Source organism: Rhinolophus sinicus, chromosome 14, assembly GCF_057876585.1.
Source record: "Rhinolophus sinicus isolate RSI-liver-muscle chromosome 14, RSI-T2T, whole genome shotgun sequence".
Taxonomy (NCBI): Eukaryota; Metazoa; Chordata; class Mammalia; order Chiroptera; family Rhinolophidae; genus Rhinolophus; species Rhinolophus sinicus.
In genome coordinates this window covers 39,648,251-39,654,250 of record NC_142514.1, presented here as the reverse complement: position 1 = coordinate 39,654,250, position 6,000 = coordinate 39,648,251, and positions in this window count along the sequence as shown.

Sequence of the window (6,000 nt, the reverse complement as noted above, 5' to 3'; positions counted from 1 at the left end):
TGCTGGGTGCTGTCAGTTCCATTTAATGGAGGCCTGAGACAGTAAATAAATGGGTTGGGAGTTGCCCAATGCTGTGGTGAAGATAAAGTTGGGTGAGGGGATGACAATGAAGGGTGCAGCTGTCTTACCTCAGGGAAGTTCCCTCTGAAGTGAACTGAGAGCCCAGACACAGGGCAGTGAGGGAGCCGTGCAGTTTTCAGAGGCAGAAGGAAAGGCACTGAGGTGAGGGAAGGCATAGCACATGTGATAGCTGAGAGGTCACGGCCAGCATTACTGAGGCAAGTGAAGTGCCTAGGGTGCAAACTTTAAGGAGGCACTCACTCTCAAGTTACAGAGGGCTCATTTGCTCACTCTTCCTAGGAAACTTGATGTAAAGGTCCCAAGAGACCCTACTTGCCTGGAGGGGTTATTTAAAGGGCGAGAAGAAGGTTTGGATCTGCTTCTTGATTGATTATAGAATCTTCACTAAGAAGAGCAAGGCTTATTTCCCAACATGACTTGGCTGCACAACCTCAGGCAAGCCCCTTTCCCACTCTGGACTCACATTTTCTTTACCACACCATGAAAGGATTGGATTCAATGAACTCAAAGTCCTCTCATCACCACCCAGGTCCAAAATTCTATGATTCTATGAACTCAAAACAAACTTCTGTTTTCAAAAGGAGCAGGAGTGTCACATAAAGGTTATCAAAAGCTCAAAGAAGGCAAAGCGTTTTCCTCGTCTTTTCCAGGGATTTTCCAAAGACACTTGGGAGCTTGTTTCTAAGATCCAGTTGGCCCAAATTTGGCCAGATTCTGAGATCTCTCTCTCTCTCCATAGGAAGGAAGAGCCTCTAGATTTGTGATGACTCGACCATCACTAACAGCCTCGAAATCTGCCATCCTGGTGAGTGTCCACAGCGGGCACCTCCACTGACCAGAATCACAGTGGAAACCATGGAAGGGAATCAGTTAATAAAGAGGAATGCTCTGTTTTGAACAAAGAGGTGTTTGTTTTTCTAACAAAGCCAAGTTTTCCATTTATGATCCTGAGCCAACATAGGTATAACTGCCCCATGACCCTCTCTCTCATAGGTTTTTCACAAGCTAATTTTGTTCCTTCCAGATTTCTAATAATTGCCCAGGGAATTAGAGTTTTTGAAGAATTTCACATTTTGACACCCAACTCGATTTCTGCACCCAGCATCTGGGGCACGAAGTATCATCATCCCTACTGTACAAATGAGGAAACTGAGGCTTTCAGAGAGAAGAGCTTGGAACAATCTCCCAAATGGGTGTCAAATCTGAAAAGCTGAAAGTGAAACCCTACAAATTTGATGCCCTGAAAGCTCATGATAACTAAGGGTTAATGACAAGAAACACCCCTGCCTGTTTCATTAGTGAAGTAAATCTCACTTTCACATTTTACCAATATCCACTGTTTACTTATCATGTCCCAGTTTTCCAGATCTTCTCATGTCCCAGTTCTTCAGGAACACAGGTGCCACACTATGCCTTCCACCACGGGACACACATTGACCTCTTCCTCCTTCAATTCCCCCTCAAAAATGCCACACATCAGCTCCAGCAAAGAGGGCCCTAGGGGGATCACCATGCCACAGGTTCTGCCATCAGCCCTACTCCAACACAACTTTGGGCTCTGTTGAAACACCCCTGCTATATGGGGCCCTAAGGAAAATCTTAGCAGGGCCTTAGGGTGGCCTCCGCCCTCTAAGGGTGGAGGGATGGGGACATTTAGATCCAGGACATCAGCTATTCTAATTTTCTACTCTTGACTCACAGTGCCCTGCCCAGAAAGGCCATTGCACCCCAGACTACCACAGTGCAGAATGCCAAGATTTAGTAATTGTGTTTGCACGTGCAGGATGAGCCAATGAATGGAAACTCTGGCCCCATCTAGAGGGAAGCACAAGGTTCGTGTTTTCCCTGAAAAAAGTTGATAGCAAAAGTTGGGAGGGGCAAGAGCTGGGAGAGGAGAGATGGTAGTCCCTTGTATAATACAAAGCACTGTTGTACATATGCAGAGAAAGCCAGCTGGGGCCACCACCCAGAGGAGGGGAGACCATGACAAGGGAAAGCAAGCTGCAGAAGGGAACTTGATACATCAGTTTGTTTTCACTTTAGGTTTTAGCATCCAAGTATTTGTTTTGTAGAAAATGGGAAAGCACAAGTTCAAAGATTCAAGTCCTTCTGCAAACTGTTTCAGACAGTTCTAATCAAGTAAGAATTGAAATTAGACTCAAGAAGAGCTAAGACATTCAGAATGGATTCTAATTTCACCTGGAAAAATCTCTCTGACTTGAACTTCATAAAGTGCTTTCATTTGCTACTCTTAGCTCTAAACCATCCCAACAGTCTTTCAAAAGATTCCTTATTATTTCCATTTTGCAGATGAGGAAACTGAGGCTTAAAAAGTGAAGTGACTTACCTAAGGCATAGCTAGAATTCTATCCCAGGTCTGTGTGAACCTAGGATGTCTAGATACCACATGCCTGAAAACAACCCAATGAAACAGGAATTCATTATAGCCCAGATTCAAAGAGGTTAGGTGACTTTCCCAAGTTTGCACAGAAAGTAAGTTCAGACATCAGGAGGTAAACCCAGGTTTCTTGGCAACAGAACTAGGACTTTTTTCACCATACCACACAGCCCTAGTCATCTCTCTGCCTTGATCTCTGTCTCCAAACTGCCAAAGCAGCACCTAGTATGTAGTAGGTGATAAGTAAATATTTGGTGGATAAACAAGTTCGTCTTTGAAGTGAAGTTTTATTGGGAAAGTAGATGATGGTCTTAACTGAGTAAGATAGTCAGTGGTTCATTTTGCTAAAGGCTTAACTCTGAATGTGGAGAAAAGCTCTCCAAATGCAGCTATGAAATACATCCCTGGGCTTCTCCCCAGTTAAGGATGGGGACAACTGGAGAAAGAACCCACTGTTCCTCTCTGATATGGGAATAAAACCATAAATAAGGCTGTCATGCTTTTCTTCTCCAGGACAACCAGGGTATAAAGATGGTACTTCACTACATTGCAATATTAGAGAGAACAGGACTCTAAGCATCCAAACTCTATTTTTCCTTTCAATATCTTTCATTTTTGTTAAGGTATAATGGAAATTGTAGAACAAGAAACTGCTATGCTTACCTCTAGGAAAAATTCACTCGTACATCTATCTTATACATTCTTTCAAGTACTAGGCAAAGTACTAACATCTAAAGGGTTGGGTTGGGGCAGTGAATAGAAAGTGGTACTACCTCGTGCAGGTAGGTCTTCCAGACAGGACCTCATTTAATCCTCACAGTGAACCAACAAAGGAGGGATCCCCATTTTATAAGGGAAAACACTAAGGACCAAAGAAGCACTGAAATTAGCTAATTTCCCCACGATTAGTAAGTTGCCAAGCCAGGATTTCAACCCAAGTCTTCCTGAACTCAGAGCCTGTGTTCTTTTCCATATTGTGCCATGGTTAAAGTCTACTAGTGATGGGGATTATCACAGAGCAAACTGCTCTACAAGAGGCTCACTTACTTTATCTCACTGAGAGGTGAGGATCAAATGAGATGGAGAGAGCAGGGATAAGAATCCCCATTTTATAGATGAGGAAACAGACTTAGTATTGAAAGTGATATAGACATAGACATAGACATAGATATAGACATAGACATAGACATAGATAAATCCTATTTTATAGAAGAGGAAATTGAAGCTCAGAGATAATCAAGTTATACATATATTTACATATATGAATATCGTGAATATTGGGCTCCTACGAAGCACAGTGCTGACAGAACCAGTTTACATTTCTTCAAAAATCTGAGTTTCTTCTTTAGTAAAGTGGGGATGAAGAGCTGAAGCAGGGGATCCTCTAGAAACTGTTGCATTTGGAATTTGAAGTCAAGCTTTTGTGGTTTAAAAACTCTTTAAACCTTGTGATGAGGATTTCAAAGCCTTTCACTGACTTTCTTCTTCTATCTTGATGTTATAAAATATGTGGCTCCTAAAAGCACCTAAATGTAGAACATTTTACCGATTGCTAATCAAGGTCGATGTGGAGACAAATACTTCACTGCCCCTGTGTAGAAAGTCTTCAACTCTGATATTTGCATGAATAATGCACTTGTGGAGTCAAAACCATACGTTCTACAAGTACAGGAAGGCTGCGTCTGCGTCAGTCCTGGCTGGTATGCTGCCCATGAAATAGTGGGAGGGAAAGCATTGGTCATTAACTTCCTCCAGGAGAAGGACAAAGAGATCCTTCAGTCAGTGCTCTATGCCACGTGCTTAAAATTAAAATGCCTTTGTCTTCTTGAGATGCAAAAAAAGCTAAACCCGACAAAAACATGGAAGACACAGTCAGAAACGCTTGGCCAGTCTCTGCAGAACGATTCCTTTGCAGCCAAGGTTGTTGAGCCGCAGCCAAGTGCTTAGGGAAGGTCAGCAGGATGTCAGAGGAGCCCAGGTACCACCCTCATAGACCAGGCACAGAAGAGGAGCTGTGTTCCAGAACTTTCTGGACAGCCCAGGCAGGAACTGTGACCTGAGCAAAGGCTTGAGCTGGGAAACTGAACCTGGGGGCTAGGGCCACGTTGGGAAAGATCATCAATGTCTGGGTCAGAAATTTGGACTTAACCCACCAAATAATGCTGAAGATTTTAGTATCACAGAAACATGACAATAGTTTTAGGAAAGCCAGTCGTTCATTCATTCATCAAATATCTACTGCACACATTGCCAGGCACTGGTCCTTTCATTACTGCTTTCCTGGAGACTGGCACGGTTCCCTGGCAGGGTCAGGGAGAGTTCCACAGGTGGGGCTTGAACTGAGGCTGGCAGGACCAGCACAGCAGGTCCCTAATGAGGAGTACAGGGGATGGTACTTTATGTCTGATGGTAAAATGAGGAAGGAGAGCGGAAAGGGTGGGTGATGTCACTGAACAAGTAGGCAAAATCCACATCACAAAGGACCATGGGTTCCCTGCAAGGGCTTTAGACTTTCTCCTCTGCCCAACAGGGAGCTATTTAAAAAAAACGTCACTAGGATGTGACATCATCCCAATAGCATGCTTCCATGGAGAAGGGAAGGGGCAGCCAGACCTGGAGGTAGAGACCACTTCAGAGGCAGCAGTGGGAAGTTTCTACGGCAAAACCCAGGTAAAAAATTGGATTAGAGCAAAGGCTGGAGGTTAGAAATGAGGGAACAAACAGGAGAGATATTTAGAAAGAAGATGCCATAGGTTGCCCTTCCTGAGCCTAGAAGGAGGCGTACAGTTTTCTGCTGGGCAAGTTAGGGAAGGGAAGCAAATTCCAAGTAAAGAGGTACATCGTGAGAGTGTAATAAATAAAGGAAAGGAGCTGTGGGGTAGAACCCAGAGGCACCACCACAACCACATCAGGGCCCGGAGGAAGAGAAGTCATCCAGGAGGGGTCCTCTTCCAGAAGCCAAGAAAGGAGCGCAGCTCAACCAGCAAAGAGCCCATGGGCAGAGGTCAGGGAGGAGGAGGCCCCCTGCCGAGAACGGAGGTGTCGGTCATTAGGAACGAGGTTGTGATGACCCTTTTACTTCTTCGGTGAAGGATGAGTCAGTCAGGTGACAGCCGATGGCAGTGAAGATTGGTGAGGCTGTGGGGGCAACCAGACAGCATAAGTTTGGCCATGAATAGATGAAGAGACGCGTGTGGCTTTGGTGGGCAAGTGGAGTGCGGAGTGGGCAAGGGAGGGGAGGAATTGAAGTATCTTCAAGCTGAGCGAAGCAGCCCAAACTAAGGCCTGAGGAAGAGATCAGAAGCAGGAGAGGTTGAAGATGATGAAAAGGAAGGATTTCTTGAAGGCGGAATCCGTGTTGTAAGAATTAAAACTTCTTAGTAAGCCCATTCCTGCCGGTGACTATCAGGGTGACCCCGGTAGCCAGCCTCCAAGGTGACCACCAATGATCTCTGCCTCCTGGTGTTCACACCCTGTGTGGCCCCCTCCCCACACTGGACCAGGGTGATCTGTGTGACAAA